The 11,490-nt window shown below is 41.8% G+C and overlaps 1 pseudogene; it reads right to left on the bottom strand.

Annotated features, from left to right (window-relative positions):
- Window positions 1–1,245: 1,245 nt before the first annotated feature.
- LOC141251011 (uncharacterized) lies at window positions 1,246–6,044 on the bottom strand (annotated as a pseudogene).
- Between the last annotated feature and the right edge of the window lie 5,446 nt (window positions 6,045–11,490).

Raw genomic sequence — 11,490 nt, 5'->3', positions numbered from 1 at the left:
TATTAATGGACCAATAAATTCAATAAATAACTCATATAAATAAATTCGCAAATTCCTATAGTCGACAAATTTGCAAATTCACAAATTCAATTTATTTTCCAAATTCTCAAATTCAACCAATCGCAATTGATTCTACAAATTCACATTTCCACCAAATCCACATATCGACAAATTCGTAATCTCACAAATTCAATTTAGTTTCCAAATTCCCAAATTCAACCAATCACAATTGATTCTACAAATTCACATTTCCACCAATTTCACAAATCGACAAATTCGTAAGTTCACAACTTCACACAACATTCTCAAAACATTCACAATTTCTCAACCCTAATAATTCATATAACATCAATTCACTCCAAATCATAGTCAAAATCAACATGCAAGAGTACTATGACGTTGTAGAAAGCTAGGAGAAGACTAATTTGAACATAAAGCTTCGAATCTAACTAATTTAATCAAAACCTAATTTTCCCCCAATTTGTAGTTAACAAGAAGAAAGAAGGAAGAAGAAAGGAGGAGGAAGTACCCTTGAAGTCGTCCCTTTGATTCGGCCTAGCACGTTCGCCCTAGCTCTCGCGTCGCCGCTCTTATTCCGCCGTCGCCGATTTTACTTCTCGCCTTCGCACTTCTCTGCTGTCAACTGGGGAGTCGACTGATTCTGGTGTTTTAATTCAGCATTAGCGTCGAAATTTAGCGTCGAAAATTTCGACGCTAAATTTCACTAATACACGTCACCAGCTACTACTCATTTAGCGTCGAATTTGCGTCGAACATTTCGACGCTAATCTTCGATCGGGATTTTTAATGTTTAGCGACTATATTAGCGTCGAAATATTTGCACGCTAATTTTAGCGTCGAAATGTTCGACGCTAAAGTTTCCCGCCATGATTTCCACCAACAATTAGCTTCGAAAATCGGTTTGTCGCTAAATTTCGACGCTAATTATGGACTTTCTCATATTTAGCATGCAAACCCGCGTTTGTCGCTAAATTTCGACGCTAAAACGCTGTTTTTTAGTAGTGATTTTGCTCAACAGGCCGTGACCGTGGTCGGTGGACCGCGACCGCGACCGCGACCGCGACCGCGGTTGAGTCTCTGCAGCAAGGAGATATAGAGACTCAACTGGGAAGTCTCCAATTGTTTTGGACACTGGCTCTTCTCTATCACAGACAATCTGACTAAGATGATCGGCTACCGAGTTCTCAATCCCCTTCTTGTCTATTATCTCTACATCAAACTCACTCAATAAAAAATCCACCGAATGAGTTTCGGTTTGGATTCTTTCTTTGTCATGAGATAACGAAGCGTCGCATGGTCGGTGTGGATGATCACCTTCGTTCCCAACAAGTATTGTCAAAACTTATCGAGGGAAAATACCACGGCTAGGAGCTCTTTCTCGGTGGTAGAGTAGTTCCATTGGCACCATTTAAAGTCACTGAGGCGTAGTACATCACATGCATAGCTCACCCAATTTTCTGACCAAGAACCACCCCTACCGCATAATCACTAGCGTCACACATGATCTCAAAAGGGAGAGACTAAACGATGCTTTGATGATGGGTGCATCGGTGAGGTGAGCTTTAAGAGTGTCGATTGCTTGCTTGCACTCGCCAGTAAGCTCGAAGTCACCTCCTTCTTCAAAAACTCGCACAAAGGTGAGGAGATCTTGGAAAAATCCCTGATAAACCTATGGTAAAAACCTGCATGGCCTAAAAAGGAACGCACTTCACGCACATTAGTAGGATAAGGCAATGACTAAATTACATCAATCTTTGTCTTATCGACCTCGATACCCTTGGACGACACTATATGACCCAAAACACTACCATTATTAACCATAAAATGAATCTTTTCTGAGTTCAAGACCAAGTTGGTCTCAACGCATCTTTCAAGCACAAGTGCCAAATGGTTAAGGCATGAGTCAAAGCTATCCCCATGTACCGTAAAACCATCCATGAATACCTCAATGAAATTCTCAATATACTCGGAGAAGATACTTACCATGCATTGTTGAAAAGTCTCGGGTGCGTTACATAACCCGAATGACATCCTGCAATATGCAAAAGTGCCAAACAGACATGTAAACATAGTCTTCTCCTGGTCCTCTGGTGCTATGGCCACCTAAAAGTATCATGAGTACCCATCTAGAAAACAGTAGTAGGGTTGACCTGCAAGCCTCTCGAGCATTTGATCATTAAAAACCAAGGGAAAGTGGTCCTTTCGAGTTACATCGTTCAGCTTGGTAATCGATGCAAACCCTCCTACCTTTCTGTACTTGTTGAGGAACCATCTCTCCTTTTTTGTTCTCCATAATAGTCATACCTCCCTTCTTCGCGACAACTTGTGTAGGGCTGGCCCACTGGCTATCCGAGATGGGGAAGATGATATTCGCTTGTAGGAGCTTCAACACCTCCTTCTTCACCACCTCTATCATAGATGGGGAAGATGATATTCGTTTTGGTACTATAATTGAACTTGCCATTAAATACACACAAGCAAAAATAATCTCAACACTAGAAAACTAAGCACCACAACTCCAACCAAAGCTCCAACCAAGTGCAACTCTATGTAGTAAATGAGGTGGACACCACCAATTTAAACCGGAGTGTTGACCGTGGGAAGATTACCTAAAAAAACCGAAAAAGATGAAGAACGATGTAGAGAATGAACAACGGGCACAGTCGCGGCTGGCGTCGAAGATGATGGCCACGTCAATTTCTTCTACAAATCAGTAGGAGGTCGCCTCCTACAATGTATTCCGGCACAAACAAGGTGATTTGAGGTTAGATTGGGTTGATTTGGAGGGAGAAATGGGGAATTGAGTTTTCTAGGATTTGGGAGATTTGGGGGTTTTGTGAGTGATTTGGGAGCGAGGGTGAATAGAATTGAGGATCTATGGATGAAATGAGTGAGGAAATGAAGGAAAGCTTGAGATTTGAGTGGATTAGGAGGATTTGGAAGGCAAGATTTTTTAATTGGTTAAGGTGTGTTTGTGAGTGCTCTTGAGAGAAAAAGTGAGGGTGAAGAAGAAATGAGAGGAGATGGCCGAAGGTAACCTAAATGCTTCAGAAACTACGAATGTGGTCAATAGACCGCGACCGTGGTTGAGTCTATGCAAAGCTTCGTGAATAAGCCCAAGGCCGCGACCGCGATTGATACTATGTGGTTCCTTTTCTCTTCTTTTTTTCTCAACCACGGCACATTTTTCTTTTTCTTTTTTATCTAAACAACAAACAAGAAATGACAAGCATCAGGTTGCCTCCCGATCAACGCCTTAGTTACTGTCGTGGCTCGCGTGGTCCGGAAAATCAGTCATCGGACCTGGGCTCCTCGAGAGCCAACTCTTCTACCACCTCCTTGGAGAAACCTTCATGGTAAGGTTTTAACCTTTGACCATTTACCTTGACACGCTGTGGTTACCCATGTCGTAAAGCTCTACCTCTCCATGAGGAAAAACATGAGCCACCACATAAGGTCCACTCCATCTAGATCTCAACTTTCACGGGAAAAGTTGAAGGCGAGAATTATAGAGAAGGACCTTTTCTCCAGCCTTGAAGTCCTTTCTCAACACGTTCTTGTCATGCCATGCCTTCATCTTCTCCTTGTAAATGATCACGTTCTCATACGCCTCTCTTCGAATCTCTTCTAGCTCATGGATTTAAAGCTTCCGGAACTCTCCTACTTCGTTCAACTCCATATTGCACTTGCGGACCGCCCACCAAGCCTTGTGCTCTAGCTCTACGGGAAGAGGGCACTCTTTCCCAAAAACCAAGCGATAGGGAGACATGACAATCGGTGTCTTGTAGGCGGTGTGATATGCCCATAAAGCATCGTCAAGACAAAGACTCCAGTATTTCTTATTAGGGGCAACCATCTTCTCTAGAACGCCTTTAATGTGCCTGTTTGACACCTCATATTTCCCATTGCTCTGCGGATGATAAGCGGTAGAGACTCTATGGGTAACGACATAATTCTTGAGAAGAGCAGTCACCGTCCTATTCACAAAATGATTTCCCCTGTCGCTCACAAGAACCTTAGGAATCCCAAACTGAGAAAAGATGTTCTTTTTCAAGAAACTTGATACTACTTTCGAGTCGTCAGTCCTGGTGGCCTTTGCTTCCACTCACTTGGAAACATAGCTCACCGCAACCAATATATATATATGTTCACATAAGAGTTGGGAAAAGGTCCCATGAAATCAATCCCCCAAACATCAAAAATTTCACAAAAGATTAATGGTGTTTGCAACATTTCATTAGTTCGGGAAATTTTCCCGACCCTTTGACACCGGTCACAAGCTTTGAAAAACGCGTAAGCGTCTCGAAAGATGTATGGCCAATAGAAACCGGTATCTAAGACCTTTCTATCCGTCTTATTTGGTCCAAAGTGACCCCCACATGCATAAGAATGACAAAGGGTTAGAACCGATTGTACCTCATTATCCGGGAGACATTTTTTGATTACTTTATCAATGCAATTCTTCCAAAGGTATGGGTCATCCCACACATAGTACTTGCCTCGCTCTTGATCTTGTCCTTCTGCGCTTTGGTGATGTTGGCAGGGAACTCCTCTTGCACCAAGTAATTGACCAAATAAGCGTACCACGACTTGAGAGTGCGGAGGGCAAGAAGTTTGATGTCAGGGGCGTGAACACGGTTTGGGGACCACATCCGCGGTTGATTTTCTGTGGTACTTTCTTGGAAGAGTGAAGATGGTCCGCAGTCGGTGGAACGGGACCGCGGTTGAGTCTCTGCAACAAGGAGATATAGAGACTCATCCGTGAAAACTGCAAATGTTTTCGGCACTAGCTCTTCTCTATCACACACAATTCAACTAAGATGATTGGCTACCGAGTTCTCAACCCCCTTCTTGTCTCTTATCTCCACATCGAACTCGCTCAACAAAAAAATTCACCGAATGATTCTCGGTTTGGATTCTTTCTTTTTCATGAGATAACGAAGCACCACATGGTTGGTGTGGATGATTACCTTCCTGCCCAACAAGTATTGTCGAAATTTATCGAGGGAAAATGCCACGGCTAGGAGCTCTTTCTCGGTGGTAGAGTATTTCCATTGGGCACCATTCAAATCATTGAGGCATAGTAGATCAATGCATAGCTTGCCCAATTTTTTGACCAAGAAAATCCCCCACAACATAATCACTAGCGTCGCACATGATCTCAAAAGGGAGAGACCAATCTGGTGCTTTGATGATGGGTGCATCGAATGCTTGCTTGCACTCATTGGTAAGCTTGAACGTCACCTCCTTCTTCAACAACTCGCACAAGGGTGAAGAGATCTTGGAAAAATCCTTGATAAACCTACGGTAAAAACCTCCATGTCCTAACAAGGAATTCACTTCACGCACATTAGTAGGATAAGGCAAGGACTGAATTACATCAATCTTTGTCTTATCGACCTCGATACCCTTGGACGACACTATATGACCCAACACAATACCATGATTAACCATAAAATGACACTTTTCTGAGTTCAAGACCAAGTTGGTCTTAACACATCTTTCTAACACAAGTGTCAAATGGTTAAGGCATGAGTCAAAGATATCCTCATGTATTGTAAAATCATCCATGAATACCTCAATGAAATTCTCAATATACTCGGAGAATATACTTACCATGCATCGTTGAAAAATCCCGGATGCGCCCGAATGGCATCCATCGATATGCAAAAGTGCCAAACGGACATGTAAACGTAGTCTTCTCCTGGTCCTCTGGCGCTATGGCCACTTGAAAGTATCCTGAGTACCTATCTAGAAAACAGTAGTAGGGTTGACCTGCAAGCCTCTCAAGCATTGATCAATTTTGGTCCTTTCGAGTTACAATGTTCAGCTTGCGATAATCGATGCAAACCCTCCAACATTTTTGTGCTTTGAGGAACCATCTCTCCTTTTTCATTCTCCACAATAGTGATACCTCCCTTCTTTGCGACAACCTGTGTAGGGCTGACCCACTTGCTATCTGAGATGGGGAAGATCATATCCGCTTGTAGGAGATCCAACACCTCCTTCTTCACCACCTTCATCATAGGTGGATTGAGTCTACTATGAGGTTGCCTACTAGGCTTGGCTCCTTATTCTAGGAGAATCCGATGCACACAAGTAGAAGGGCTTATTCTCTTGATATCGGCTATAGTCCATCCTAGAGCCGTCACATTCTACTTAATAACCTTCACCAATTTCTCTACTTGGGCTTCCGTAAGCTTGCTAGAGATGAAGACCGGTAGAGTGTCATTCACACCTAAGAAAACATACTTCAAGTGCTCTAGAAGTTTTTGTAGCTCAATCTCTGGTGCCTACATTATATAAGGAAGAGGTCTTTCGACCTTGGGAATTAGTAAAATGCGCCCACCGGAAAAAATGGCTCTCGGGAGTCCAACTGAGGTAGAACTTCACCCATGTCGGTGGACATAGTGAGGTCCAGCTTTGGTGAACCGACTAAACAATTCTCTAAAGCAGATTGCAATTCATCCAAACCATACACATCAAAAGCTTCTTGCACAATTGGATCAATCACATCAATAGAGAACAAAGAGTTATCATCACAAGGGTGTTTCATAGCATCATAAATGTTTTAACTCACAACATCCCCATCAAACTCAAAAGTGAGTGAACCACTTGCTAAGTCAATTTTAGTATTGGCAGTTTTCATGAAGGGTCTCCCTAATAAGATAAGTGAATCCTTAGCATCATGTGACATGTCTAAGACAAAGACAGCCGCGGGAAAGATGAGGTTATCAACCATAACCAATACATCTTCAACTATCCCTTTCGGGTAAACTAATAATCTATTGGCCAATTGAATCACAATCCCCGTTTCATTCAAAGGTCCTAGACCAAGTAACTTATGCAAAGAATAAGGTAAGACATTAATAGAAGCACCTATATCTAGCATAGCACTATAAATTTTAGTCTTACCAATGGTACAAGGGATGCTTACCATGCCCGAGTCACTACACTTCTTGGCCTCCTTTTGTTAGAACATCACGGAGACGGCTTTGCTCACTTGCACCTTTTGCTTCCCCTTAAGTTTTTGCTTCCGCTTGATGATGCATAATTCCTTCAAGAACTTAGCATACTGAGGTACGCTTTTGATGAGCTTGAGCAAGGGAATATTGACTTCACACACCCTAAACATCTCGAAGAGCTCCTTGTCATCTAACGACCTTCAAGTATCTTTGAGCGCTTCCGGAAAAAGGTGCGGGAGGCTTTTCTGCATAGAGAGGGGGAAGGTTTGGTCTCACATAGTTCTCTTGTCGAAGGAGGAAGTCCCCTCGATCCTCATATTAACCCTCCTCTTCATTCACCTTTTGTTCACATTCAGCCTCAGAGAGCAAAGCGCTACCGCGGTCCTCTGACGCGACCGTGGTTGGTCCGGAAATGCAGGACTCTCCGCAGAGACTGAAGCGCGACCGCGGTCGAGTTTCTACATCCCCCTTCTCTAAACCTCCCTCTCCAGCTTGGGGAGTGTCTCCACACACTCTTCCAGTAGCACTAACATTTTCTCTCAAACTCACCACCATTTGAGATGGCAAATTCTTGGAGTTTTGTCGGTTTTGTTGAGATACCGCTTTAGCTAGTTGACCGAGTTGCTTCTCGAAGTTCTTGATGCTAGACTCCGTCTTTTGAATGCCAGTGGTTAAGTGTGCGGTCAAGGAATTTAGCATATCCTCAGTCGATTGCTTAGGAGGTCCATAGCCCGGAGGTTTATTGGACTGGTAAGGAGCCCGATATTGGTGGATCAGTTGAGCTTGTGGCCTAAATGATTGTTCGGCTAAGCATGATTGTATTGACCCTGGGATGAATTACCATATTAGAACCCCACGTGATCATTCCATTTATCAAGACAACAACTACAACCAAACCGCTGGCCCACAGGGGGAGGTGCATTCCTTAATCAAACAACTACAACCAAACCGATATTTGTTTTTACCTCACAATTTCCACACTATCCCTAAACCTATAAAATCTCATCTCTTGCATAATCTCTAAAAGCTCCCAACTCATAATCAGAGTTTCCATCCCATGCCGTTCCCATGCCCTATGGAATTCATGCTACACCCCGTTTCGACATCCTTGACCACCTTGTTTCATCAACACTGCAAACCCTCTACCATTGACCTTTTATCAACATCATCATCCCCGAATTCACACTCATATCAAACCTTCCACTTTCTCAAACCCATGCTTCTCTTGAGTTTACAAGAGATCGAACTGAAGTTCGCATTACTGCAACTTTCCTAAGTTTGAAAATGAGTGTTGGAGTATTTTCCGGGAGAGAAAGACGAGAAAGTTGTTGTCGTGTCCCACACCTTAATTTTCGCACCTTGTGCCAATTCCTGTCGAGCCCAGCCAGCAGTCCTAAGTTCCTAGTCTCTTCAAAAGAACCCGATACATGATTTGTGCCCTCTTTTGTCGCAACCCGCGTCACTGTCCTTGGAGTTTCCGGAACCTACTTAGTTCAAAGCAAGTACCCAGTCTCTCCTCCTTCCAATAAGGTCTATCGAGCTTAATGATGACCAAGAGAGAGAGAAGAAGTGGTCCGCCAAGAAGAGAAACTTGATTAAGAAGTTGAAATTCATAAAGGGGCTTGTGATACCAAGCAATGTTATAAGCTGGTTATCTTTATCATAGATGGGTTTCAAATAGTTAGTTCACCAGCTATTCGACCATGGAGGTTTAGACGGGTTCATGGATATCTGCCATTCGTGCCTCACGTCTTTTTCCACCCAGTTTGTCACCTATTTCGTCCTAGAATTTCTAGTCAATCCAAAAGGGGACAATGAAGTTACTTCTTACATATTTGCTGAGCATAGAGGAAGAAGGTAGCACTCAAGGTCAACCCCGTCCATGTATTGAAAGGAGTGATGCAAATCAGGCATTAACTGATGACCAACCATACAAAAGGATGTGACGTGTTGACGAACTCATTCAGATATTACTTACACGCTAGGATAGACTTGAGGAGACTATGATACAGCCACACAGAGAGACACGATAGCATATGAATGTGCATCACAGAAAGAATTTGGCGCTGTGATCCACCCATTTCCCAGCTCATTGAGTCTTTCTATTTTTTCTTTTCCTTATATATAGTCCTCTTTTGTTGTATTGGGGACCGAGCTTTATCTAGGTATTGGCGAAGGGGGGTAATTTTGGAAGTTGTTCACTTTTTGTTAGTGTTATTTTTCAGTGTCGTCTTGTGTGTTAGACAATATTCGTGTGGGTAGTTGTAAATTTTTTTTAGGATTTCATAGTTGGAAAAAAAGGAAAAAGAGCTAAGAAGTAAAAAAAGCTAGAAAAAGATGCCTTGAGGCACAAACTGAATCATCTTTCCATTTCACCATCACTTCCACCATCTTTTCGCTTTCTATTTCCATACCTAACATCGTCGCCTCCCTTGGTTCACACCATTTTAGTGTCGACGACGTCCCACTTTCTTTCTTTTCCATGTCGCCAGATTTATGGTTTCACAACCTTTGTCTTGGCATCACACCATTTATTGTAGTTTGAGTACAACAAAGACTTTCATACTGAGCATGTACAGTGTGCTCCCTGAGTACTAAAGACGGGATTTCCATAGAAGTTGAGTCGTGACCTGCGCCCATTGATGCCGCGACCCGTGCCCACCTCCCTATGCCTCAGTCCATTTGGTTCAATTTTCTTCGATAAAGTTCTTCAGCTCTTGGTTTGTTTCCGCTTCCTTCCCCTTAACCTTAGTAAACATATATGCAATTTTTATTCACTCTTTTGACATCATCAAAAAATTATGACTAAGTATAATTTAAAGGAACTAGAGAATATAGATTGTCACGCTACTCTCTAGTTGAAAGCATATGAAATTTAATGAGATCAAGTAAGCATGCAAACATTTAAGCATATAACAAGGCAATATGATAACAAAAATGCATACTTATATTAATATATATATCATTAAAAAATCTCACAAAACATAGACAAATAGGCAGATAAATACTAAGGAGTATATGCATAGTTAACGAGGATTTTAGAAAACTGAGTTAACAATCTCGCTCGTTCCTCACTTCAAGAAGATGTAATGTTTTGTTGAGCTTCTCCTCATAACCTTTGTGAAGGCCTTGATATCAATCTTGACTCTATATGGCTTGGGCTTGATCTGCATGCTCCTCATATGCCTTTTAGTGGTCTTCTAGAGACAGACGGTGAAAGAAACATTTCAACCACTTTATCAAGAATGGAATAATTGTCAAGCCTGTCAAGTCACTTTCTTGTGAGCACGATGGTTCAAGAGTTCAAGATGTGTAAGGAGAAGAACTACTTTGTTGAGCACATGTTTGATCTAGAAACAAACAAGATCACATATGTTTTTTTCTTCACATCCAAATTCAATCAGAATTTTCAGGGCATTCTCATACATCATTTTGTTAGACTCCACTTATTCGACAAATGTGTAAGTATACTTCACCTAAACTGTGTTGTCTAATTCATATTATGTACGATGTCTCTAACCCTTTTCTTGTTATTTAGTTACGACAACCCTTTCTTCGAGATTGTCGGATTCACTCGACGTGGAGGAATTTCAACATCGCTGGTGCATTATTAGCTCACGAGAAGATCGATAACTACCAGTGCGCTGTAGAAAAACTCCAAAAGTTGTTCTTTAAGGTGAAGCAAGTGCCGACTTGCATCGTGACTAATATAGAGACGATGTTAACGAATCTCATATACAAGTTGTTCCCTAACACCAAATTCTTGCTTTTCTGATTTTATGTGCATAGAATATTGAACTTGCCGCGAAAAAATATACCTACAAAGCTAGAACGACTCTTACCCAAGAAAATTTTGTTCCCTAACACCAAGTTGTTCCTCTAGCCTTTTTCATTCGGTGGAATATTTGGCAAAATAGAAATAATATTATTTTCAGATACATTGACAATCATAGGAAAGATCTTTTTAACTCTATTATTGCTACGGCTCTTACCCAAGAAAATTTTTGGAATAAAAATGATATCAGAAACCAACATAAAAACTATAGAAAATCCACCTCCCCTCAGAAATCTACAAAGTCCTCTAAAAACAATTGGAAAAAACCACCTCGAAATTGGATTAAAGTTAATTTTGATGGATCCTTTAAAGATCAGTCTGGTCATATAGCTTATATAATTAGACATCAATCGGGTACAATTATTAATGCCGATTCCCGTAATGTTCAAGCTAATAATGCCCTCCAGGTCGAAGCTTTGGCTGCTGCTGCAGCGGTCAAAGCTGCTCTTGACCTGGGCCATCCTCTTGTCATCGTCGAAGGTGACAATCTTACAGTAATTAACAGTCTGAAGCGCACGTGGAAAGTTCCCTCGGACATCGCCTCTATTATCCATGATATTCACATTTTGTGCTCCTCCTTCCAAGCAATTAAATTCAACCACACTAGACGCTCCGACAACCAAGCTGCAGATTTTCTTACTAAATCAAGATGAACGTCTTCTTTCTTCT

Source organism: Phyllobates terribilis, unplaced genomic scaffold, assembly GCF_046119375.1.
Source record: "Phyllobates terribilis strain yellow unplaced genomic scaffold, ASM4611937v1 Scaffold_6455__1_contigs__length_44457, whole genome shotgun sequence".
Taxonomy (NCBI): Eukaryota; Metazoa; Chordata; class Amphibia; order Anura; family Dendrobatidae; genus Phyllobates; species Phyllobates terribilis.
This window is presented reverse-complemented; position numbering and strand designations above follow the sequence as displayed.